The sequence below is a fragment of the Falco rusticolus genome, chromosome 6 (assembly GCF_015220075.1).
Source record: "Falco rusticolus isolate bFalRus1 chromosome 6, bFalRus1.pri, whole genome shotgun sequence".
NCBI lineage: Eukaryota > Metazoa > Chordata > Aves > Falconiformes > Falconidae > Falco > Falco rusticolus.
Window position 1 is genome coordinate 84,711,709 of NC_051192.1, and position 27,925 is coordinate 84,739,633.

A 27,925-nucleotide genomic window follows, 5' to 3' on the forward strand; every position below is an offset into this window, starting at 1 on the left:
GGAAAAGGTGCCACCACCTTCTCATGGCTTTTCAACTGTTTGAAAACATGAAAAAAAGATCGCATTTGTGCACACCACAAATAGATCTGTCTCACAGGTAACATCAGCATCTGCACTAATGTACCAACCAGATAAGTTAAATTAGAATTGTCTGAATTCCTGAAATTACTGTCTCGTCTGAGTTCAGTAGAGGAATGGCAAAGGATGGTGAAGAGAAGCGCTGTTGTGGTGGCACAGCTCGGCTGGAGCAAGGAAGTACCATGGAGAGTGTTCAAGGAAACCTCCCGTTCGCAAACTTGGGACAGCCGAGCCAGTTTTCCCAACGCTGGTGCTTTTCCAAACTGAATGGCAAACCTTCACAGAGTTTGCTGATCACTGCTAGCAGACTGTTAATCTTTTGCAAGAGTTAAAGTTTTAAGTCTTTAGCCAACAGCAAGCTGTTACCAAATGAATGCCTTCTAGGCATAAGTCACACCTAATTTAGCAATCTGAGCAAAGCAAGAAGAACTGAATTACTATTTGGAGCAAGATCTATCGCATCAGTCCCAGCTCTGTGTTGTCACTCAGCCTCCAAACCGAAATGCTTTATTCTGATGGGCTGGGTACACCACACTGACACTCCAATGAGCTTATTTTAAAAATAAACAGCAGGTTTCCACTTTCAACACTGCAGGCTTTCCAGTCACTCACTGTACAGTCTATTTTATACACACTTCCCACAATATTCTTTTCCAGATAAAATGGCATTTACACAAAGAAAAAATGTGCAAGATGTGTATTCAGTAGAAATTGCTGCTTAGAGGTAATTTGTAACCTTGTTCTTGATACTGAAGGCCAATCTCTGAAACCTGACTCATAGCTTTCTGGGATTTTTTGACAAATATTTATTAGCATTATAGAGAGCTTCGATGTTTGTCTTTTTCTTTGACAAAGGTGTAAGCTTGTTTGCTATGCTAACTGGCACATTACCCTTCACGGTGGAACCTTTTAATATCAAGCAACTACATCAAAAGATGTTAATTGGAGAAATCAGCCCTATTCCTTCAGATATCTCCCCTGGGAAAGCACTCTAATTTTTATTAAAAATATAAAAGGTCTAACCTGTGTAATGAAGTGAATTTAGCGATAACAGAGTCTTCTGGAAAATAAGAGGTACCTTTTCCAGTTACTTTGTTTGCATTGAGAATGAACTTTTTTATGCCCTTAGGCAAGATCTCTTTATCTCAGGCTACTAGGAAAATAACACTGTTGTCTCTTCAAAAGACTATTATTCTTGGTTCTTATTCACAGGAGGAATAAAATGCACATTGCTTTTACATAAGTGGAGCAGCTGTGCAATAAATGAGAACGCTGTCATGTTTAGTATGTTCCATGCTGTGTGCCATAGCCAGGCATTCTTTCCTGGTTTTCCCAAAAATCAGTTATCAAAACCTTAGATAATTTTCCCTGAAGAGCTTATCTTTTGGCTACTGACAGAACCCACAACACTGAGATAATTAAAGAAATGGAAGGGTTATTTTTGTGATGAGCCTGTTCCTATTTTTCATGAGAAAGAACTGAAATACAACATTTTTCAATGAATTTTACTGACAATCTTTAATGAGGAACAGTCTATGGGGTCTTTTAGGACACCTGGGAAAGACAGTTCTCAAAAACTCCAGCCTGATTTACAGTCCATGGCTCTAAAATACAGAAGTCATGTTGGTGTATATACAGTCAGGGTTATCAGTACAAAATTTACTTCCTCAGAGCTCAGGATTCTGCTGCTTCGCAATGATTCCTATACACCTCTGGCTTCAGTCCCTATTTTCTCTCCACCTGGACTATCATCTTTGTTGATCACCACAGGCTTGGGCCCCTTCTCACAGCCGTTATCGTGCAGCTTCAATGCCCTATTCAGAAAGCAGAGCAGAATGAGACATGTTTTGCCCAGCTATCTACCAGCATGAGTTCAGATCTCCCCATCGTTTTGAGCAGCTTTGCTCTGACAGGCAAGAACGAGCCTAGGAACCAAGATTAGCTCCAGTGGCTGCCTGCAGCCAAGCACTGGGAAGCAGCAGACAGTTCCAGACTAAGCTAGCTGGATCTAGTCCGGAGTTACAGTATTAAGATAATGCGATGAGTCAATTTCTTCTTTTCCCCCAGTATGAGGATATCTACCATAGCTATCCAGTACGTTTGTACATTACTCTCTCATTTATCTTTCTTTGGAGACTGGTTGCCAGATAGCAGCTCCATTTGTCTACAAGCCCTCCATAGCTGCAATTATTATATTTCTCTTTTTTCTTATTTATGCTACTGTTATAGCTTCTACTAATAAATGCATTATCTCTGCTTTTCTACAAAGCCCACACAGTTAGTGGAAGACTGCGGATAACTCCATTGTTCCCTTGCCCATTGGGAATTTAGTGAGAAAGCAGTAGTAAACAAGCTTTGCATACTTTAGATCTAAGTTCTTCTGAAGAAGATTACAAGTGAAAGGAGCAGTATGTTCCCAGTTTAATGCTCACTTGTCATTTTGCTCTGCAAAATATCCCCAAGGAATATGGAAGAATTCAGTAGAGTTTTCCCAAGAAGGAAAAAAAAAATAGAGGGACTTTACACAGTGTTGGAGCTGAGCGATAGGCATATGGGAATGTTTGAGCTTTCCCTGTCCCAACTCTAGGAAGCCAAAGGACAATATGTCATAGGAGCACAGAAGTCCATCTCCCTCCCTGTATACAGAGACTCTGATCAATGAGATTAGCTTCTTTGTGTGAGGAATGCAGCTCCTGGGTCCTCAGCTGGCACAGAGGGCCCCTTCTCAGAGCCTTGATCAAATGCTGAGTGAGCACAATGCTGAGATTGCTATCGATGCCACAGGCTGCATGCACTGGGGTAAATCAAGCAAATCAGGAAGGGAGGTCCAGTGCTGGATCTCCAGCAGCATCCATAGGTGTGTAGCGTGTGTCCTGGGAAGGTTTGGCACATGCTGCTCACCCTGCTCAGGAGTCCTTGGGGGAACAGGATCACCACATGGGACCACAGCACTCTCGGAGGAGAGCCAGAACTGTTTTATCGAGCCGTCCAGAGGTAGCCCTAGAGACTGGATTTTAGCTGAGGTTCTTACGATGTGGAGAAGCAGGGCACATGCCACATTTCCGAAAAAGGAAAATTTTGCACTGCCCAAATAATCAGATATTACTAGTAAACAAGTCATTTCATCTGAATACTGCACAGGAGCTGTACACTTCATGCAGTCCTTACTTGAGCCTGACCCTGCTAAGAGGCCTGGAGTCAAAAAGCGATAAAAGACAAATGGTTGAATGAAGGCTTCACCAGGAAAACACAGAGGGCTGCTACCGATGAGAACAGGTAACAATTTTCACATCTCTTTTCCAGTTTGAGATTTCAGAATTTGGGATTGGGGGGAGGGGGTGTGTGAGTAGTGTTGGGAGTTTTAGGAATTTTTTTATTTGTTTGTTTTAGAAGATTGCCTGTTCCAAATGACAGAATTTTATTTCAGAAAACACCACATCAACTTTTGTAACCATGGATAAATTTATACAAGATGAAACAACCTCATAGGACTGATTATATCCGTTGTATCAGTAATTTTGTTCTCAGAATGTCTCACTGGTGCCACTAATTTCTTGACAGCGTGCTTCTAATCTTTTCCTGAAAAACTAGGTCTCGCGTGCCCACCTCCAGGAATGATACTTTTTCATTACACTGACATTCTTGTTATTCTAATAATTTTTATTCTCATCTGTCTTTGTAACTGACCTTAAGTAGTCTCCTTTTTCTTTTAACTAGCCACTTTGCCATTTAAGTTTATTATAAAAGTTTAAAATAGACATGTGCAATATGACACTTCACAGAGACATTGCCAACTTTCAAGATGTTATTAATCTTTCATATTGTGCGGCTGCAAAGTATACTTTGCATGTCTTTAAATACCTAATTTCAGTGATGGAACTTTTATATCTTCCTCACAGCCAAAAGTAGCTAGTCATGGGCCAAATATTTTGTGCCCAGATCGTTCTCTAAAAGTCAATAATTTACATTAATCAAAAAAAAGAGAGTAATTGGGCCTACGTAATCTGCACCATCCACAGGACACATGACAGGCTTTCCTACGACAATCCAGGCAATCCACTGCCAGTCACAGCCAGAGCTATTATAAATCTATGCATAATTTGTTTATTTAGCTGAGAATTGCCCACCGTTCCTACCTTTACCCTCCTTCCCTCCCCTCGATGTGCCCGTGCCCATTCATACTGAAGTCTGACAAGTTTGAAAAAATGTCTTAGGAGTCTCAGAATCCAAGGCTGTTGTATTTCTAAAATGACTTTACTAGACCTTACTACTCATAGAAGCCTGTGAGATAAATAATTATCATTACAACAAGCTTTATTTCCCAATCTGATTTATACAAAAATAAAAATCCTCCTGTGCTTTCCTTATTTCTTTTTTTGTCCTTTGAGATTTTCCTGCCTTTGGGGATCTTCCTGTCTTCTTACACACAGGCATGCACACTATCTCTCTGTTAATCCATTTGAGACTACAGTACTAAGAACCAAAATATACACACTCGATTAAAATGAGAAAATGCTGTTTTCCATCTTTTCATTTTTCAAGCTTAATCCTGGTGGGTGTCCTTTCAGAGTAATCGATTTTATCAACAATAGGATATTTTATAATGCAGTAACAGAGCCTCAGCCCAGCAATGAAGTTAGCATAGCCAGACAGAGGGGTTTTGTACAACTGTGTATTGTAATTTGCCTGTACAATTGACTTAGGCTACTCCAGCTACATTACAAGAAGTGTGTTGTCCACTTACTGTAAATTCTGACACTGTACCTGGAGACATAATTTGTTTTAAAATATTTTTTCCTAATAGTTCAGTCTTTGCCCCAGTGAATTGAATCCTATTGTTTTAAACTACATGAGAGAAATGATGGAGTTCAGTCTTTCAGAAGTTATCAAGATTTTAATAAATAACAGACCCACTCCTGCCACGGCTTCTTATTGTTTATTGCTGAAGAAACTGCTCAGGTACCAGAAAGACTGCAAAAGAGCCCAGGTAAGATATCATGATCATGGCAGGCATAAAGTGCTCCCTGGATTCTTATGAGGAACATCGTGACAACCACACAGCACACGTGAAAAAGGTGGTTGTCCATGGAATGGAGACAAAATTCACCAAAAAAGTAATGAAATTGTAGATCTGAGTGCAGTGTCAGGAAACCTACCTTCTGGCATACTCAGAGGTGATTATTTTTAAAGATTTTCTTTTTTTCCCCGAGATAAATATACCCTTTTTTATGACTAATGCATTTAAAAATGGGCTGGTGGTTGTAATGGGATTGAGAATTATTTTGCTTTACATAAAAGATTACTTTTCCATTGAGAAATGGAGCATTAGCATCTCAGTGACCTCGCCATTCCTTCCCTTTCTGACTGGTCTGAATTGGCCTGATCCAAAGTCTGAGGAGGAGAGTGGGAAGCTGTGAAATTTGTAAAATCTTTTCCCAGCATCTTTTTTTTTTGTATTTTTACCACTTTATCTTATGCTTACACTCCATCTCTGACTCACTCAGGGACATGGAGTGAGATCAGAGAGGACAAAAATTTTAAAAATAAATTCAGAAAATTATGGTAATCACTGGTAAGGCCACAATTAGTTAAAAAGGCTGTAAGCTTTTCTTTTACAACCGTCTCCACTAAGGGGTTCACAGCTCAGTCATAAAAATTCTGCTTCAGGCAGAAACTAGGCAGACAGGAAGCCAAATTCCAGCTTCTAACACACAAGTGCAACGGGAAAAGTTTCAGCTACAAAACAACACACCAGCCATTAGCCTCCCATTCAATGCCTTCGCCCTGGAGAAGTTGTATTTTGAGAAGGTCCAGTTAACTCCTCCAGAAATTATTCAGATGAGCTTGAGCAGATCCAGATCTCCATCCCTGCTCACAGCCTCAAGGTCACAACAGCCTGTGCAGTGTTTGCAGGCAGAGCCATAACTCAAAAATATGAGTTGGGGAGTGTGTGTGTGTGTGTGTGTGTGTGTGCACACGCGTGCGCTTAGGGGGAGAAGGCTTTCCTTCACATATGTGATTTTTTTCATTTTATAATTTTAAATTGGATCTGTTAAATCGTAAGTCACTCAAAAAGAGCCATATTGTGAAGGCTATTGACCAGCTTTCTTGAATCTCTGCATATCAAGATGATTTACAGCCCCTAGAGATTGAGCCTTCCAGGCAAGTGGTAGTGTTTCATGTCCTCTGTGACCTCTTTCAGCATCCTACCCCGGTGGAAGAGGGAAGCAACCGTGTGCATAAAGTAAGTAAGAAACCGATTAAGGGGCTGCATTGCCTCCTGCCCCTCCTGGTATCCAAAATGGCCTCTTAAGGCAGAGAGTCAAGCTGAATTCAAGCACAGGTCCAAAAACTGGCTCCAATTGTAAGGCAATAACACTACAAATTATTGTTTTGAAGTCCTAGTATATATGTATTTCCCAGACAGGCTGGAGGTTTTAGTAGACCAAGGAAGAAAAGAAAGGTAGTTTAACAAAGGAATGACTGCCATTTTCTTTCTCTGTGTTGACATTTTTCCAGTCGAAGGTTTAAACCTGGCCCTGTACTGTCCCAAAATAACCTAGCCGGCTACCAGCTCAAAAGAGCAGTGACTTTCACGGAATCACAGCCTGGCTGAGGTTGGCAGGGATCTCTGGAGGTCATCTGGTCTAACCCCTTTGCTCAAGCAGGGCCACCTCGAGCTGGTTGCCAGGACCATGCCCAGACAGCTTCTGAGTATCTCCAGGGACGGACACTCCACAGCCTCACTGGGCAACCTGTGACAGGGCTCGGTCACCCTCCCAGTAAAAAAGTGTTTCCTGATGTTCAGAGGGAACTTCCTGTGTTTCACTTTGTGCCCACTGCCTCTGGTCCTGGCACCGGGCACCACTGAAAAGAGCCGGCTCCATCCTCTTCGCACTCTCTCTCGAGATACTCGTATATATTGACGAGATTCCCCCTGAGCCTTCTCTTTGCCAGGCTGAGCAGCGGCAGCAACCTCAGCCTTTCCTCGCAGGGCAGGCGCTGCAGTCTCTTCACCGTCTCCACGGCCCTTCACTGGACTCTCTCCAGTAGCTCCATGTCTTTCTTGTACTGAGGAGCCCAGAGCTGGACACAGAACACCAGCTGCGGCCTTACCAGTGCCGAGCAGAGGGGCAGCATCAGCTCCCTCGACCTGCTGGCAACGCTCCTCCTAGCGCAGCCCAGGTACCACCTGCCTTCCTGCAGCACGACACACTGCTGGCTCATGGTCACCGTGGTGCCCAACGCGAAGGACCCCCAGGTCCTTTTCTGCCGAGCTGCTTTCCAGCTGGGCGGCCCCAGCGTACGCTGGTGCCTGGGGTCGTTCCTCCTCAGGAACAGGACTTGACATTTTCCTTTGCTGAACTAAACCTAGCAGGGATGTCTAGCATGTGAATTGGGTACGCACTCTGGGGTCTGTTCAGCCATGTCATACCACTGCTTCCTATTTCTACACCTTTCCTATGCCCCTTTCCACATAGCTCCCAGGTGTTCAGGTCTTTCTTCCGCACCACAAAACAATGCTGATCTGCAAATCTTCACCTGTTCAAGGTGGGGACTTCTTAAATTTGCATTTAGACAGACAGAATCTTTATTTGACTGCTTTGCAGGGAAATTAATTGCTTTTAGGAGGACATCTTTGCTGAGAACCTGAAATACAGGCACAAGTTGGATGCCTAAATTTGGCAGAGAGGATGCTATCATAAATAATACCTTCTAATATCTGTTACTAAAACATAGAAATTAGGAAATTAGAACAGGTAGATTCATACATCTGTCCATGACAATAAAAGTTTATTTCCTCTTGTTTGTTAGCACAAGGCTTGTAAATGCTACCTTTAAATTCATAAACACAAAGCTGCTGCAAGTACCATTTAAAGATTATTCTGTTACCAAAGAATGTTTGTAAAACTCAGAGGGTTTTTTTCTGGATAGTCACTCTACATCATTTGTTTCTTAATTTCGTCCCTCTAGTCCCGCTTATATTCTTCTGTATTATGAATATGAATCTTTCTTCCTTGCTAGCAGTTAGGCTCTGCAGCTCTTTGTAGTTAATCACCTCTCAAATGTTTCTTATTCAAGCCTTATACACAATTAACCTGTGCAATCACTCTTCCCCAGGAGCTCTTTTAAATCACGATCGTCAGTGCTACCATCTTATGCCAGTTTCTCCAGTGTTCAATAATACTCATATTGCCTGGAAAGGCTGGGGTTTGGACAAAAGGAGGGGAGAGAGAGAGGAAGACTAGCTAAGAAATCAAGTTGGCCATTCTTACTCTTCTTATTTTTCCAGTGTCCTCTGGCCTGTTCTTCAGCAAAAGCTACTTTATGCACATGCTTACACAATGGCAAAACTTAGCCCTAAGCGTATGCAAAGTATATAGGGAAAAGAAAAGAATGCCTCTCTTGGATCCCGAGGTGGAGCCCCACATGGGTGGCATGACGTTTTTGGGCAGAGGCAGAGCCTAGAGCAGCCCCCAGCTCCCCTGGTGCCTAGCCCACACTGCTGGCACGACTCTCCGAGGCGGCAGCTGGCAAAGCATTATCTTGGGTGGAGGGTTCTCTGCTTTGGTCTAAAAGAGGCCAAATTCTACCACCTCTTTGGCAGGTTGCAATGCACTTCTCCAACCACCCAGCCACAGACAGCTGAAAAAGAAGTGTGAAGACTGTTAACGGAGCGCAAGGGGAAAATGTCCCCCTTTTTCTTCATCTTGTTGAGATCCTGATAATGTTACTGGAGCTTAATTACAACAGCATGGGCGTTTGATATTTGTATTACAAATTATGCCAAGGATATTTCAAAATGCATAGATAGATGTTCCTCCTATTCTGTATAATGCCAACTGTTCGCTATTTATTACTAGCAGTGTGTGATCCCTCTTTAAATCACATAATTTCCTTTCAGCTCTCCAGATCTTGCAAATGTGTGCAACCTGTGTATGTGAATAGTTTTACTGAGCTCAACAAGAAAACTTGTGTGCATAAAACTGAAGCACAAACATTAGCATTTGCAGCTAAATGAGTGTAAACTTAAACCTAAATGACCAAAACAAGTAAGTAACAACTAACAGTCACAGGTAAAATAAAGTACCCTGAAAACAAATTGCCATTCATTTACATTATTTCTGTCTAGGACCATAAAGGCCATTGCATAATCTCGTCTGTCTATGAAAAGAGATATATACAGACAGCTAATATTTATAAAGGAGTATATTTATGGTAAAAAAATACTCCAATTTTTTTGAGCAAATTGAAAAGCTCTCCTCCTCTTAGTGAATTGTAGAGAAAGCTGGCATCTGGCTTTTCTGAAAATTCTGTCCATAAAGTACCAAACATATCAAATATCAACACAGACGAAAAAGTATTTGCATTCATGACAATACTCATGAATAACACGCAATAAAAAATTCCACCAACACAATCAGCCCAAAACATGGTTTGGAATTCAAACACACATTCACAAAACACTGCATTCAACTCATTCCAGGCAGCAGACTACACTACAATTTTTGACACAATACTAAAGAAATATACAATTTCCTGGGGACAATTTTGCAGCAGAACTTGTAATCTACAACTGCAAAAAAGCCTGTGGAAATTACTTTTCATGTACAAAACCCATGTGTTTGAAAAACCAGTGCAAGTCATTGTATTTGCAACTCCTCCTTGTATACAGAACATTTGTAAATGCAAATAATAGTTTTGGTGGATGCAAACAGATGTGATTCTCATTTTTCTGGGTGCAATTAGAGAAGTCTGCTGAAAGCTTGACCCTGAAAAAAGCATAAGATCCTTTCCATGTTCAAATTTGAGCCATAAGTCATTGTATAAACTTAAAACACAGCCTGTCCTTTTATGCATCATAGTTTCTCCAAGCAATGTATTTACATTTTATGTGTTCTGTTGCAGAAGAAGGAGCCTTTAATGATTACAATTTGCCATCCAGAACTTTATAGCTAGTCCTTGCAGAAAATAGCATTTCTGCCAAAAAGCTTCCTGCCCAGGTGCTTAACCAATTAGCTCTTAAGAGGTCTGGCAGTAAAACCAGTCATGGCAAGTTTTCTGATATACTGTATATAAGGTGACAGCTTGCAAAATGTAAGATGAAAATTTGTTTTCTTAACTAGCAGCGTGTAAAATCCTGGGAGACTATTTGATTGCATAGCCTAAAATGCTTATGACATCTCAAATTCCCAATTGATCTAGTGTGGTTTTAGCAATGTGTTGTCAACTTAAACATATTGTGTTTCTTTTTATAAATACTTTAAAAATAATTTCCTTAATTGTGATTGGGTGCTGCAGATATGTAGGAAGGATAGAGTAACCCCACAAGTTTGAGGTTTGGGGCCCTTCAAATTTTTCCAAACATTCTCGCTAACTCAGAAAATACATGCAAGCATTCAAAAGTGCCTTTTCTCCACAAATTACACAGATTTTTTATAATGGCATGTTAGATTAAAAACATATTTTTCACAGGGGGAGTACTTTGCAATGCAAAGAATAGAAGAGGACTATGAAAGGTAAATATATCATGGTAAAACAAATGACTTCTCCAATTCTGGAAGTGAGAAGTTTGGTTTAGGTGGGGATGGCAGTGAAAAGATCAAAACTCATACAAATAATCCTTGAAGTGGTAGCTGCATAACGACAAAGCAGATCTGTCAAAGATGATACAGAGAACATTCAAAAAGGCTTGGCACTGGCCATATCCACGTAGGTAGTCAACACATTTCAGAAATTTCATTTTCAGGAGTGCCAGACCTGAGAGGTGACAGTCTTCGGCAGAAGCAGCACATGGCACAGATAGCTCATCATGAGACTTGGTACTGTAGAAGGAGGCTTGCTTCACTGTGCAGCCCTTGCATTTTCAAGGTTTTGATACGTGCAACTCAGCATGCCTGAGTGAGGACTCTGAAAACGTGGATCATGGGACGGATAAGTGTCCTACATATGAGAACACATCCCCACGTGCATGTAGGATGCATCACGAGTAAGGGTTACAGCACTGCAGCAGGAGTAAGTCCTGGAGCCCGTGTTCTTATGAGGATGCACAGTGCTGTTAGCACAGCTCCATGGAGGCCTTCCTGCCGCACTCCCACTGCAAAACCTTCCCAGGATTGCTCTAGCCCTGTGCTGACTGCCTGCCCTCACAGCAGACAGCAACAGAACCACAGTAATTTTCTTCCCAGATCTGGGAGTGGCTCACAGGATCCTGTAATGTTTTCTACTTTGCAGCATGAGCTGTGGTACCCTGGTCTCCCTTAGACATCTGGTAGCAAACTCTGTAAGCCTCGAAGGAAGTGCTACAGGCTCTCCAAAGATGGCACGCTAGTCTCCAGTGGATTTTCATGAAAACTGGCTCCCTATGGGCTGTGTGGTAAAAAGCAGGGTCTGCCAGCCCATGTGCAGCTGGGTTTCAGGAAGAACCTCTGCAATGGGGTCTGCTCAAATGAAAAGCTGATGTGTGTAACTAAGGTTTGTGTGAAAACAAGATTTCACATTGCACATTGTACTGTGATTTCCTTTAAAGTTCAAGGTGCTTTTTTGTTCCAAACTAATTGAATGGTGACTGATCATTTTGCAGAGGGAAAATGAAATAGAAAACCACAATATTAATCCTGATAACATTTTAATAAGGACTCAGAATACAGACATTCAGATTTCCCAGAAGACTGAAATGGACACTCTGGAAAACCTCAGGAATTACGGCAATAGGGCATTTCCTTCTGTACTAACCCTGGCAGCGCCAGATGCTATTTAAGAAGATGAGATCGCATTGGAAAAACCCAGAAAACTTACCAGAAGGTACTGTTCTGAAATATAGTCTTGGCATCTTAGTCTGAAAAGTTACTAGAGTACCTGTCTGGGGAAAAAAACAATGGCTGAAAATGCTACAGAAATATCCTCCCACTTGTTTTGAAATTACAAGTATTTTCAACCATTGTTTCCCAGCCCCAAGTTTGGTGATTGATTTAATTTTGATCAGGTGAAAAAATTAGCAGGTGAACACCTGGTCTAGTTTATACTCATCAGGTACTGATTACAACTGTTCTCTGTCAGTGTGCAGATTAGTTCCTCTATGAGTCATCTTGGGATAGTACTAATACTGCTAAGGCACTTCCAGGAATAAATGTTTATGAGTAAAAAAAGGAGATTATTTAAATTCCCAGGATGAATATGAGCATGGTGCAATCATCACAACTTCAATCTGCTCAAGAAGAGGTTGCACTCACATCCATGGTATCATTTTCCATAGTCTCAAAAATACAGAAATGGCACAGTACTTGATAATCAAACTCCAGATCTGAATTTAGACTTACTTCTGTTCCAGTTATTGCACACCCACAGCTCTTCACATAGGTGGCATGGTTAAATTAGTGTAATAAATAGCCCCAGAAGCATAAATGAACGATAGTCACTAAAATTAAGCTAGGCAACTTTATGCTGAGATGCTCATTTAAGACTGTTCACCCAACCAAAAAATTGCTGATTGCCTACCTGCAGATGACCATTTGCTTTAAATCCTTGGTGCAAAATTTTCTTTTGTCAAGAACTACTTTTATTTATGGCTGTACAAGTACCGCCTTTCTTATGGGTTTCTTATGGGATGAAGCTGTTTTGATATTAACATGTTATTTTACTTGAAAATACTATTTCAGCTGATCTGATCTATTCTATATTCTATATAGTTTCCAAGTTTGCAGGCAGAAAGTTGGTCCACCTTGGACCTCCTAAGTCACCAAGCAAAAGTACACCATGTGAGCCCATATATCAGCCACTTTTGGATTTTCAGGAGAATCTGAATGATTTTGAAGACTTAACTGAAGCCAGAAAACCATGTCTTCATGAGAAACTGCCATCCACACCGGCAAATAACCAACGTCCCACTCCAAGCAACGACATGTACAAGCAAAGCACCTCCCCAGTTCCTAATGGAAAACAGAATTATTAACAGGAGTCCTTTGCCTCATTAGGACATGAGGTTTAAAGACCTGAAGACAGTAGATGACAATATTTACACCCCAACATGGTGGCATCTTGATAAAGAGGGCACTGAGCTCCTCAAGATTGACTCTCCCTAGTGGTCACCTTTCCCCAGGCTGCGACAAGCTGCCCTTAGGGAAGCCCTAGCTAGAAAGATTTTCTGGCTTGGGCCATCACAGCAGCATACAAATATCTGCCCTTTGGTTTTAGTTGATGGTTCAAAACTACCATCCTTCTCCATGTCCCAACCGCAAATGTTTACCATAGGAAGTATGAGGCAGTCTAAAGAAAACCCAATTCATTTTTTCAAGAAGAAAACTAAGAAAAACTTTATCCAACTCAGACACACAACTAAAACTACAGATCTAAATCTTCCAGGTTTATCTCCACTGTACCAAACTAGGTCGGGGGGAAAAGCGGAGATTCTAAGGTTAAATTTTGCATAAATAAAATATCCGCAGAGCATCAGAAGAAAATAGGACAAAGGGGCAGGAAAGAAACAAAAAGCAAGAAAAGGAAGGCAGGAGAGATGAATCCAGTCTTAAAATAAGACACCTCCAGACACAAAGAAGGATGATCTGATTGAAGCTGTGTATCCTCTAATATCCGTCAAACATTGAGCTACAAATTTTGCAGAGCATACCAAAGACAAAAAACCAGATGCCATTGTAACAGAACAACATCAAGCATATTTAGGCAAAAAAGTGGACACTGCAGGCAGAAACTATGATTTTAAATATTTTGTATCAATACATGTATTGTCCCAAACTTGTGTCACTTGTACTTATGCATTTCATTCTGGAAATAAACCTGGCTAGGCAATTTTCATTAAGCTTTGAACATAATGCAGAAAGCAAATAAACAGTAACAAGGATAGAATAATCAGTTTCAGGGAGATTGTCATAATAATAACAAAACAGTTGTGGCACTGATCTTTTATTTGCTTACTTATTTATTAGTTTTAAATGTGCGTATTCTGGTTAATGGAGATCATGCAACCTAACTCCTCTGAAAGGAAGAAACCAATACATTTTCTTTGTGAATTTAACAGCTTGATTAGGACTGTCTGTAACTGTGTGCCTTTGCAATGTTTGTCCCTTACTATTGGAAATATGCATTTGCTTTCAGTTTCAATGGTTTACGCTTCTTAGTTGATTTTCATAGTACTAAGCTTTGAGCCTGATTCTGTCCTCAAACCACTTTTGTATCAGTTTAAATCCCTTAAAATCAACAGATTTGAACTTGATACTAACTCCAGCAGACATGAGGATACAACGGGAATCTTCATATTTGCTGCTCTGTAAGCTCACATGTAGAAGTAAAAGATGCGCAAAGGGCTTCTGTGTAATGCTAGATAGATATCAAAGAACAGCAGCAAAAAAAAGCAGCAGCAGAAGGCATAACCCTATGAGCTAAACCCAAGGCTTTTATCTGACAAGCATCATGGTAAGCATTTGGTCACGCTGAGCAGGACCAAACCTGCAGTCCTGTTTTACTCTGTCTTGCCCTCCCCAACTGTGCTGGGACCACATCCATGGGGTGAGCTAGCTCTTCGTGGTCCATGCAGCTTCTGCACAAGTGTGCCGTGCTGCCGAGGTGTGGGCAGCTCACACAGGCCCACGGGGGTGCCAGCAACTCTGCTGTCTCCTTGGCTGGGCTGAAACAGCTATTGCAGAGCCCTGCTCTCAGACAGCCCTGAAACAACCTCTGAATAACAGCTGTTTTTAACTCAGTACACCTTTGCTGACTGGGCTTACAGGGCAAGTCCACAGCTGCTGCTGAAGAGCTGGAGAGGAAGGATGGGGCGCGTAGGCAGGAATTTACTATGCCAGCTTCGCCACTGAAGAAAACTGTGTAACTTTGTCCTGTGAGTGTGTGGCTGCAAGTCAGACATGCCACCTGGGACTGCAGCTGAGCTAGGTGGAAAAGCTACTGCCTGTGTCCATTGCTTTTCTCCAAAGCTTAAAGTATCCTCAAAGCATAACAGCCCATGTAGTCACTCCAAAATCTAGCTGGTCAGAATGATCCAGGCTGGAAAGAAACTATTAAAAATGCTTGATCTCAGCATGATTTGGTAGAACATTGCCAGGAAGCCAATACACATGTGGCATCTACACACCTCCAACCAGAGGGAAAGGAAGGACCACCGGTGTCTGGACAGGGGCAGGTGGCAAGGAAGCTCAAACCCAGCAGCTCCCCTTATGCACACCCAAGCTAATGAGCAGCACAGGGGCCATTTGCTGTGTTTATAACTCCGGCACCATACAATTCCGAGCCTAGAAGTAACTGAGTGATTTCCAGATAATGTTTTTCTCGGAAAATCTGATTTCCTTAGAATTTAGAAAATGTTATGTCTTGAAAATATTTTTAGATTTGAATTGCCCTTACAAAACACTTTTTGTCTGAATATGTGGTTTGAAACAAATGGTTTCAGCTGTAAGTTAACACTTCAATTTACTGTTTCCTTTCACAGTACTGAAATGCTTCATACCGACCATAAATCATAGAATCACAGAATCATTTAGGTTGGACAAGATCTTTAAGACCATCAAGTCCAACCGTTAACCCAGGACTGCCAAGTCCACCGCTAAACCATGGCCCTAAGTGCTACATCTACACATCTGTTAAATAACTCCAGGGATGGTGACTCCACCATGTCCCTGGGCAGCCTGTTCCAGTGCTTGACAAACCTTTTGGGGAACAAATTTTTCCTAATATCCAATCTAAGCCTCCCCTGGTGCAATCTGAGGCTGTTTCCTCTTGTCCTATCACTTGTTATCGGGGAGAAGAGACCGACCCCACCTGCCTACAACCTCCCTTCAGGTAGTTGTAGAGAGCGATAAGGTCTCCCCTCAGCCTCCTTCCCTCCAGGCTAAACACCCCCAGTTCCCTCAGCTGCTGCTCATCAGACTTGTGCTCCAGACCCTTCCCCAGCTCCGCTGCCCTGCTCTGGACACGCTCCAGCACCTCAGTGTCTGTCTGGCAGTGAGGGGCCCAAACCTGAACCCAGGGTTCGAGGGGCGGCCTCACCAGTGCCCAGTACAGGGGGACAGTCACTGCCCTGATCCTGCCGGCCACACTGTGTCTGACACAAGCCAGGATGCTGTCGGCCCCCTCGGCCACCCGGGCACACTGCTGGCTCATGTTCAGCCGGCTGTTGACCAGCACCCCCAGGTCCTTTCCCCCAGGCAGTTCCCAGCCACCCTTCCCCAGGCCTGTAGCGCTGCCTGGGGCTGGTGTGACCCAAGGGCAGCACCTGGCACTTCGCTTCATTGAATTTCATACAGCTGGCCTCGGCCTGTCTGTCCAGCCTGTCCAGAGCCCCCTGCAGAGCCCCCCTGCCCACAAGCAGATCAACACTCCCCCCCAACCAGGTGTCGTCTGCAAACTTACTGAGGGTGCACTCGATCCCCTCATCCAGATCATCGATAAAGACATGAAACAGGACTGGCCCCAGTGCTGAGCCCTGGGGAACACCACTTGTGACCAGTCACCAACCGGAGTTAACTCCATTCACCACCACTCTTTGGCCTCGGCCATCAGCCAGTTTTTTACCGGGTGTAGAGTGCACCATCCAAGCCATGAGCAGCCAGTTTCCCCAGGAGAATGCTGTGGGAAACGGTGTCAAAGGCTTTGCTAAGGCCCAGGTAGAGAAAACATCCACAGCCTTTCCCTCCTCCGCTAGGCCGGTCACCTTGTCATAGGAGATCAGGTCAGTCAGGCAGGACCTGCCTTTCATAACCCCTGCTGGCGGGGCCCGATCCCCAGTTGTCCTGCACATGCTGTGTGATGGCCTCAGGGTGACCTGCTCCACAACCTTCCCCGGCGCTGAGGTCAGGCTGACAGGCCTGTCGTTCCCTGGATCCTCCTTCCGGCCCTTCTTGTAGATGGGTGTCACATTTGCTGACTTCCAGTGAACTGGGACACCCCACCCACCCCTGGTTTGCCAAGTCTGCTGATAGATGATCGAAGGTGGCTCGGTGAGCACTTCTGCCAGCTCCCTCAGTGCCCCTGGGTGGATCCCACCTGGCCCCATAGACTTGTGTGTGTCCGAGTGGAGCAGCAGGTCACTGACCATGTCCCCTTGGATTACGGGGGCTTCGTTCTGCTCCCCATCCCTGTCTTCCAGCACAGGGGGCAGGGCGGTACCCAGAGAACAACTGGTCTTACCATTAAAGACTGAGGCAAGGAGGCACTAAGTACCTCAGCCTTTCCTCATCCTTTGGCGCTGTTTCCCCTGCATTCAAGAAAGGATGGATTCTCCTTAGCCCAGCTTTTGTTGCTAATATATTTATAGAATTGTTTTTTATTGTCTTTCATGACACTACCCAGATTAAGTTCTAGCTGGGCTTTGGCCCTTATAGTTTTCTATATGGCCTGCATAACTTCGCAACATCCTCATAGTCCTAAGTTGCCTGCCCCTTCTTCCAAAGGTCATAAACTAATTTTCCTGAGTTCCAGCCAGATCTCTCTGTTCAGCCAGGCTGGTCTTCTTCCCCACCAGCTCATCTTTCAGCACATGGGGACAGCCTCCTCCTGCACCTTTGAGATTTCCTTCTGAAGAATGCCCAGCCTTCCTGGACCCCTTTGTCCTTCAGGGCTGCCTCCAAGGGGCTCTGTCAACCACGCTCTGAAACAGGTCAAAGTCTGCCCTCTGGAAACTGCCCTCTGGCAGTTCTGCTGACACCTCTCCTTACTTTTCTGAGAATTGAAAACTATCATTTCATGACTGTGATGCCCAAGATGGCCTCCAACCACCACATCACCCACAAGTCCTCTGCTCATAAACAACAGGTTCACCATGGTAGCTTCCCTAGCTGGCTCACTCACCAGCTGCTTTGGGAATTTATCTTTCACACACTCCACGAACCTTTTACACTGCCTAAAAGCTTTTTCCTCCACATCAATTTTTTTCTGAGAAAAATTCCTTTCCTTGACATTTTTTAGTATTTTATCTTTACATTCTAATTCTAGATGACAATAACATCAAAATGCTAACTTTTTTCACCAAGTCAAAACTCCATTTTTCCAAACACCTCTACCACTGTCTTCCAGATCCTCCATGAGCACTTGAAGAGAGGAAAGGAGAGCAAGAGGAGTTTATGCTTCTCCTCCACCAGCTCAGTTCAGGAGTAGGAGCCTACGTAGGAGCCAAGCAGATGACAGCCATAGAAGAATACCTGTTCCCCACTAAAAAGAAGCCCAGAAAGTGTTAAGTGACTGTGCAACATGACCCAAGTGCAGAAGAGGCAGCTGTTCCTGGAGATGCTCCATATCATGATGTCTTCATCCTCACGTGGCCTCAGCTGCCTCTAGCCCAGCCTCTACTCTGGCTGTGGCAAAGAACATTCCAAGAAATGAGACACTTATTGGTGGCCAGAGAAAACATCAAGTCTTTGCAGGGTCCCTGCCACCTGCCTATTCTTTCCATCTTCAAGGTAATGTGGTTTTATGGTGGGTTGACCCTGGCTGGATGCCAGGTGTCCACTAAAGCTGCTCTATCACTTCCCTTGTTAAATTGGACAGGGGAGAGAAAATACAATGAAAGGCTCATGGATTGAGAAAAAGACAGGGAGATCACTCAGCAGTTACTGTCATGGGCAAAACAGACTTGACTTGGAGAAATTAGTTTAATTTATTACCATTCAGATCAGAGCAGGATAATGAAAAATAAAACCAAATCTTAAAAACACCTTCCCCCCACCCCTCCTTTCTTCCCAGGTTCAACTTCACTCCTGATTTTCTCTACCTCCCCCTCAGCAGCGCAGAGGGATGGGGAAAGGAGGTTGCAGTCAGTTCATCACTCGCTGTCTCTGTGCTCCTACCTCCTCAGGGGGCAGACTCCTCACACTCTTCCCCTGCTCCAGTGTGGGGTCCCATCCATGGGAGACAGTCCTCCACAAACTCCTCCAATGTGAGTTCTTCCCACAGGCTGCAGTTCTTCACAAACTGCTCCAGTGTGGGTCCCTTCCATGGGGTGCCATCCTTCAGGAACAGACTGCTCCAGCCTGGGTCTCCCATGGAGTCACAAGCCCTGCCAGCAAACCTGCTCCAGCCTGGGCTCCTCTCCCCATGGGTCCACACATCCTGCCAGGATCCTGCTCCAGCGTGGGCTTCCCACGGGGTCACAGCCTCCATCAGGCATCCCCCTGCTCTGGCGTGGGGTCCTCCACGGGCTGCAGGTGGAAATCTGCTCCACCATGGATCTCCACGGGCTGCAGGGCACAGCCTGCCTCACCGTGGGCTGCACCACGGGCTGCAGGGGAATCTCTGCTCCAGCGCCTGGAGCAGCTGCTCCCCCTCCTTCTGCACTGGCCGGGGGGTCTGCAGGGTTGTTGCTCTCACATAGTCTCACTCCTGTCTTCTCAATGCCATTGCACAGCAACTTTTCCGCCTTCTTAAATATGTTACCGCAGAGGTGCTACCACTGTCACTGACAGGCTCGGCCTTGGCCAGCGGTGGGTCCATCCTGGAGCCGGCTGGCATTGGCTCCATTGGACATAGGGGAAGCTTCTAGTAGCTTCTCACAGAAGCTACCCCTGTAGCCCCCACCACTACCAAAACTTTACTGCAAAAACCCAAGAAAGGTTTCTTATTTTTAGAAGTGGTTTAGTAAAAAGCAAGGAAATATCCCTTCTTCTGCCCTGTCTGGCCCTTTAAAGGTCACTGTGCTGAAATAAATGTTTCTTCAACGTGCCACAGCTGAGTATTGCTTTATAGACGTCATGTAGAGAGAATAAAGATTTTCTACCTTTGGTTTCCATATACTCATTTAAGGGCTAGCTTCAACCTGGCCTTCTCCTGAGCTGTTCCAACACCTCTGAAACATCAGCAGCTAGAACAGAGTACCCATGTCTAAGCAGGAATGCTCCTCTACCACATATATTAACACATTAAAATAAAAGCCATCTTGTTCCTGAAGGGGAGAAGGGAGGCGTGCAGGTCACTGCCATAAACACGTGTCTGACAAAGTAGCACATGATGATGGAAACACCTCCAGGCAGCCAGACTGCATGGGTGGCCCAGGCAGGGAGATGGTTGGACTCTGCAGTTGGACTCCATGATCTTAAAGGTCTTTTCCAACCTAAATTATTCTGTGGTGCCAATATTCTAACAAGTGGCTCCCACAAAAACATTTCCCTTCAGCAGGTGATAAATTTAAGATTCAGGGGGGTGACATCCACAGAAAGAAGTGAGAGGCTCTGGAATCTGCCTCTTTATTTAATAATGTGAAGGTAACAATACGCTTTTAACTACAGAAGGGGATATCACTGCTTGGCAAGAAAACATAAAGATGCACTTGGCCAGAAATGCACTGGGTCACGCAGAGCAGTGTTTGACCAGTGCAGTTCATGCAGGGGGAGAGGAGGGAGCTGAATGCCTTGCACAGGCATCCCGCAGCATCCTGCTTCAGGAAGGGCTACTGAAAATACCTAACACTGAGTAAAGTCTTATTACAACCCTGAGAAAAAGCCAATGCTAATAAGGTGCAAGGCAAGGTAAAGTGGGATGGCAAGGTTTTCACAACTCCTCTCTCACACCTGGTAGCAGAAATATAACGGGATCCCAAAAAGACAGCTTCTAAAGGAGCATTTAGCTATTTCATTATATCTATAGTAGTTCCTTGTACAAACAAGCTTCACCTAGAGTCTCTGCTGGGACTGACACTAGATCTTTAGGTCCTTCAAGTCAGTCTCTATAAGTGGATCCTGCTCTTTGCATCGTCTGTCAATGCAATCATGAGAGATTCCCAGCCCTCCATTTCATAGGTTTTCCATTTACACATAGGAAATGGCACCTTTTACTTCTATCCTGTTTCTGAGCCATATTAATAACTTCAACTGCTTTATGTATTACCAGTTTCAACACTATTCTGCTTTTCAAATCATAACTGTTTTCATGTACGCAAAAGAATTTCAAACCACAGGAAATTCTGGGGATGAAGTACGAATATACACTTAGAAAGAGCTATCAGGAAGCAGAATCAAACCTACAGTTGGAAAAATATGAAAAAAATGTCACTGTTTTCATACTGCACTTTTAATTTCATCATTCTTTAAACACATAAATGAACAAGATTAATAGTTCAGCCAGTAAAGGAATTTTTGTTTAGCCTCTGAAATCCCTGAATAATTCAGAAGTTCTGACACTAGATAGCCTGTGTCACACTGACAGGTCCACCCTGGGTAAAACACTGAAGAGAGATCATAGTGACTGACCCATTCTCTCAGAGCCCTCTCGCATTATAGCTTATGAACAACAGAACTCTGCAAATCAGAAGCTCACAGAAACAGAGAACACAGCTCATGTTCACCTGTTTTCTGTGTCAGCAACATGATGAGAAAAGGCAAACCAGGAGCATTTTGCTTATTCCTTATAAACATGGCACTAGAACTACGCCACCTGACCTGCAGCCCAAGGAAATTCACTTCTTTGACTTCCCTGGGCTTTAATTGCAGGGTATGTGAAATGTTTAAGAAGTTCAGAAGACATTCATAATACAAAAAACACTTTAAAAGAAAACAGTGATTACCAAACGGAAAATGAGCCTGAGAAATATATAAATAGGAAGGAGCTATCATAGAGGTTAAGACGTCTACCACCACTCAGAAGAGTGGCCAGAGGGTCAAAGGGAACAAATAGAGCTGAAGACCATGAGGCATACTCAGGTTGAGATTTTGAGGAGCAATAGGGTCCTTCAGTGAGACATCACTTACCCAACGTTAAACAGAGGAGCCATCTCTGACTAAGCTGGTTGTCTAGACTCCTTTGTAGTTAATGGAGATTACGAACATCTGGAAAAGAGGTAAAGTAAATTAGTTTTGGAGGTCCTTCAACAGAATCTTCAAAGGCTGCCCAACTCACTGCCATAAGGATGACTTGATCCAATATTTTGGGCTTTGAGATTCCACAGACTGAGGAATAAGAACAGAGCGCTCATCTCATCTTATGAACATTATAGCCAGCAGGACTCTTTCCTGACCTCCACAGGAGCACAACAGTACGAGTTTTAAGTCTTTATCTGGAGCATATATCAAAGGCTCAAAAAGGTAAAAGGGAGGATCAAATGGGTCCTTAAACCTAATCAGCTGCTTCTAGGCAGGCAGTTATTTTACTCAGGACATCTGTATTTAGTAACTGTAACAGCCTTCTGAGGCCAATAAGAAGACTGAAAGCCACTTTTTACAAATCCTTTCTTAGAAAGCAAGTCCTCTGTAAAGCAGAAAGTGAGTATTCCCCTATTTAGACAAAAGAAGGATTTAAATATCAAGCCTATCCATTGTAGCAGCTGGAGCAGGCAATGAGAAGTATGAGCGACTTTGTTACACAAATCTTTTCTATGTTAATAAATATTTAGGTCACACCAGCAGGTTCTACAGTACACTTCAATAGGACCAGAAAGAAAAGAAAAGGAAGTGTTCCCCCAGAAAAGGAGGAACCCTTTGATTCAGACCTTCAGAGTGTCTTTACAGTGAAGTTCTGCATACAAACCCTTGTGGGCAAAGCAGTATTTCGAACTACCAAGAGGTCTCTTTCACAGAACACAGGCTATACATCTGCCAGACAGCCACTCTTAGCCAGACTACACCCTTTCCTAGCGTGACTATGAATTCCCATGTTACGGAGACCCTACCCTTCCTAGGCATTTCCACTTGCTACTTATATATGCTTTAATAGCTCAGCATCTTTCCTGCAACTAAACAAAAAATAACTCCCTGCGATGACTGACATACAAGCCACATACATTGACAGGCCTTTACATGTAGGTTAACATAGAGAGATGTGGAGGATACTCTGTTATACGACGGATATGAACAGTCAAATCACACAGTCTGTGTTTGTCCATAATGCCTCCCTTTTATCGCTGCGAGACCACCCTCCCCCTTGGATGTCCAGTGAGATAGACGAGTCATAAAGATGATGATACAGTAGCAGCTCAAGCTGTTCTGTTATGTTTCTCTTTTCTAGAGAAAGAAAACCATGTTCCAGTCACTTCACTGCTTTCATCAGGAGTAAGTAGGCGCATGACCCAATCCTGCAGCTGAGAAGAAAATTTATGTTTCAGAAAACACACCCCAAATTGTCAGAAATGCTCTATGGATACCCTGCTCTAATAAGCCTGATTCTCTTCCATTAAGTTAATTATTTTCCTTCCACAAAAAAGCAGGCAAGTGTCCCTTGAGTTCCCAAAGGCAATCCTTTGAGAACAATGGACATTTGAGAGGCTTCTGTGCTCATGGGATATATAATAAAGATGGCAAAACTTCCCAGAAAGCCTAAAAAATTCTTAACAGTGATCGAAAGTCAGTAAAATCATACTGTCTTATAGCTATTATGTTATCCTGATAGATAACATGTGAAAGTATCAACTATTGAACATCTGCGCTCAAAAGGCATAACCTGCAACTACAGTTCATATATTACACAACTCTATGCAATACCAGAAAGAATTCATATGCTGTCCTTTCTTGCTGCTTTCCCTGCAGGAGTCTCTTTGCTTCTATGTCTAATTCTGCTTTTGCCCTGTGGATATGATAGAAGAAATGCTAAGCACAAATTTCAGTGTATAAACATACTATGTGGCACGGTAAAAGAATCTCGTAACAGCCCAGTTTGGAAGTATTGACCAAAAATTGGCTCAGCAATAACTAAGAGCTGGGATTTTTGTCCTTCCATTAAAGCAATGAGAGCAAACCATGGCTTTAGGCTTAACCAGTTGCCTCAAGCTCAGTGTCACTCTAGTATATACATATATACATATATATGTATCACACTTGCTATACTTTATGCCCTCACACCCAGTGATCTCAACAGATTTTTTCACTTTAATTTCTCTTGTGGAAATGAACGCTTGCCCACTGCATCCTTACTTTTGCTTCTCTGTGCCTATCATTGACCCAGAACTTGCATGTTGGAAAAACCAAGTTCAATGTCTGAAATGAAAATAAAATCTCCCTTCAAATGGCACAAAGTTGCTTAAAAATGTTAATCTGCCTTATTTTTATGATGTGTTTAAATGTTCCCATATGGGTACAACAGGGCAAACCACGTCCTTCCATTTAAATACCCTGTTTACTTTAAAATCTGAAACTAGCTACAAATTTAAACCCTTTTTGTTTTTGTCCACCTGGAAAAAATTATCAAATTCTTAAGTGTGCATTGTAATAGGAGCAAACACTGAAGAGTGTGAATTCTTAGGTTTCAATATCTATTTTTAAATTGTTTTTCATGTAAGCTTTTAATTTAGATTTAATAAGATTCTAATTGCATTTTTTAAAAAATACCAGTTGATTATTGAAGACATATTTCTGTAGGATTAACTTACACAGCTTAGGGTTTTTTTAAATATTGTTTTAAATAATAATTTGGTATTTTATGATTTATGCTACCAAATCTAAATATAGTTAGTGTAAAATAATTACAGAATGGTTGCAAGAAATAAGCTTATTGAGGATTATCCATTTTATAAGAGACACACATCTCCTATGTAATTAATCAATGTCAGTAAGTGTCTTCAGAAATTTGTTGGTAATTCATGTATTATGAGTGTTTACTAATATTTTAACATATTGAGTAATTAAAGCCAATTGAAAGTTTTGCCATTTGCCGTACAGCTCAGAAACAGGAAGAAAATATAGAAGTATGCTAAATGAAACGAGCTGTGCAGCTTTGTTCTCAGGTCTGCTCCAGCTGCTTTTTGCCACTTCAGCAGTGCAAAAAAGCTAGAGACCCAGCAGTCTTGCTCTCCTGATGGTTCTTCATCAGGGGAAACACTAGGTAATTTAAAGCAGGAATAGTTGCTGTATGCCACCTTCCCTTCTTCAGCTAGAGGGTGTAGTATCGATACGATATTCCTCCTTTGCTACCAGAAATACTCTTTGGGCTCACAGGTAGCCAGGATTAATTTCTAATAGTTTTACAGCAGCCTAAAGATCTATAAAGTAATTTTTGCCTTGCTAATCTGGCACTACCTGCTCTAGCAGATCTCAGCTCTTAAGCACAGGAAGGTCTTATTTAACTGTAGTCTTAGGCAAACTGTAGGCTTTAGACTTGGATTGAAAAAGCATTAAAGTCACCTGGAATCCATCCCTCGCCCTTGCTGGGACCCGCACAGGCCCTTGGCGTGTTGCATGCTCCATGGAAACACTGCTCTCCTGGCAGGCAAAAATCTCCTGGAATAGTTATTACAAGGGATGTTATAGGAAGGACTGCACTGGCAGAGAGGTTACTGAGATAAACTATTTCTTCTTTTGCACTTATGTATTTTTACTTTTTCATAAATAGCACTTTTCATTCCACTCTATTATCATGATACACACCCCAATGCACTCCCCAAACATTATGTAGAGCATTCTTTTTAGGAGTTTTAAGACAGAAAATGCTTCCCTGCCTTGTTTTGCTCTGTTCAGGTAAAAGTCCTGTGGTTTGATTTTTACTGTAACCTTGATGTATAAAACCTAAGCTAAATCAGCCATCCAACAGCACAGCTGCACTGGAAGAACCCATAAAGGTAACATCTGCCTTGACAGTGTGCCTCCTGTGAGTAAAACTGCCCCTAAAAAAACAAGCATTGCAGAACAACGGCAGAATGACTTCTCCATGTAGATTACTCTTCCCATAAGTGCTTTTAAATACTTTACAAGCACCTTCTGTACCACCTTCCTTTAGTATTAGCTCATAAGAGAAAGTAATCTTTGGTGTCTTCATTTGACTTAGTACCGTTCTGCGTCAAAAATTAGACCCTACAAAACTGCTGTATGTGACAAATAAGCCAAGCACACATCTCTCTGCATACCAGCAGGAACCTCCATAGAGCCAGAAGACTTCTGGTGATCCACATTATCACAGGCTTGGTAACTGCTTGAGACTGCACTGATCATGGAGCTGTGTTTCTCTGCCATCAATCACTCTTCAAGTAATTAAAAGCAGTATGCAAGTCAGAACACAACAAAGAATAAAAGCCTGAAAATCCTGATTTTGATGCTTGATCAAAGCCCTTGCTCCTTGTGCAATGTGGTGGTGCTACCCTGCCGGGCTGCTGAAGGCAGCTATCATCTCATGCAAACATGCCACCAGCCCAGGCTGCACCAGCCCAGCACAGGTCAGTAATGACAACAATCACAAATCAAAGGTTTATCTGAATCTGAAATATGATTCACATAATTGTTTCCTAGGCTTTTGAAAATTAGTCAAGACTAAGCTAATCTGCCTGCTCTGTCTTTCTATTCACTAAAAAGAAAAACGTCCGATGGGGAGAAGATTAATGTGAATATGGGGTCTCTGCTCAATGGAGCAAGGGGCTGAGCGACAAAGGGCATGTGAAAGACTGAAGTACTCCATCTCTTTTGTTTTCCCCTCAGTTTTTGCTGGGCAGATGTGTCCTCAGGTGTTCCAGCCCCTGAAGGCTACCAGCAGAGTCTATGAGAATGACACCATACCTGCAGGAGAGGAAGGCAGGGTCAGAGACCACTTAAGCAAACTAAGCACATGCAACCCACAGAGCAGGCCAGATACATCAGAGGGTGCTGAGAGAGCTGGCTGACACCGCTGGAAAAGAGCCATCATCTTTGAAAGGTCACTGAAGTCAGGGGAGGTTCCTGATGACTGAAAAAAAAGTAAACACCACACTCATCTTCAGAAAGGGCAGGCAGGATGACTCAGGTTTGTCAGCCTCACCTCAGCCCCTGGGCAGATTACGGAGCAAATCCTCCAGGAAGCTAGAAGCCATTTCTGACCACAAGAAAGGCAAGAAGGTGACGGGAATCTAGCAAGGGCAAATCATGCCTGACCAATCTGACTGCTTTCTATGATGAGACGGCCAGCCTCATGGACAAGGGAAGAGCAAAAGGTGTTGCACATCTTGACCTCTCCAAGGCTGATGCTGTTTAGTCTTTACTAATGACTGGACACACTCAAGCCTCTTCATGGGTGATACCAAAAGAGGAAGATGAATCAATATGCAGGAGCACAGGCTACTGTTCAGAGGGACCTGGGGCAGGCTGGAGAAACGGGCTGACGGGAACCCCATGAGGGCTAAAGCAAATACAAAGTCCTGCCTCTGTGAGGGAGTATCTCCATGCAGCAATAAAGGCTGGGGCTCAACCATCTGGAAAACAACTTGGCAGAAAAGGACCAGGGCATCCTGACGGAAAATCTGCTGAATCTAAGTCAGCACTACGCCCTTGCAGCAAAGGCCAACTGAACTGTATTAGCGCTTCAACTTGCATGTCAAACAAAGGGTTTCCTTGCCTCTGTTTGGCCCTTTTGAAACTGCACCTGCTTTAGGCTGCTCAGTACCACAAAGCCACGGACGTGCTGGAGTGAGCCCAGTGGAGGGCCACCAAAAAGGGCAGGAGGCCAATGCACAGGGTGCATGACAAGAGGCTGCATGAACTGGATTTGTTCAGTCTTCAGAAGACAAGGCTTGGGGGGGGACCTTATGGCTGCTTGTAACTATCTTATGAGGTGGACTATGGGAGACAGAGGGAGCCTCTTCTCAGAGGTACACAGGCATGAAACAAGATGCAAGAGAAGCAAGTTCAATCACAGCTGGATCAGAAATTCTGATTGCATAAAAGGAAAAAAACCTCTTTACCACGAGGGTGATCAAACACTGAAACAGGTTTCCCAGGAGATTTTCAAAACCAGGCTGGACAGGTCCTTGAGCAACTGGCCCATCTTTGAGCTGGGAACTGGACTAGGTGAGTTTCAGAGTTTGATTCTAACCTGCACAGTTTTGTCATTCTGTTTAAGGAAAAGACAGGCCCAGACGTATTTGCTCCCTGGGGGTGCCCATTTCTTTCCATTTTATATATATATATATAAAAATATATATGGGCATGAGGCTAACTAGCTTAGACAT

The 27,925-nt window shown here is 43.2% G+C and overlaps 1 long non-coding RNA gene across 2 annotated transcripts in view; it reads right to left on the reverse strand.

The window, feature by feature from the left end:
* Positions 1 to 27,925, reverse strand: part of LOC119150520 — a 141,157-nt gene that overhangs the window by 62,966 nt on the left and 50,266 nt on the right. For both annotated transcript variants that reach the window (XR_005105098.1, XR_005105097.1), the window contains exon 4: positions 21,780 to 21,857. This is a non-coding gene — a long non-coding RNA (uncharacterized LOC119150520). The remainder of the gene's footprint in view (positions 1 to 21,779; positions 21,858 to 27,925) is intronic.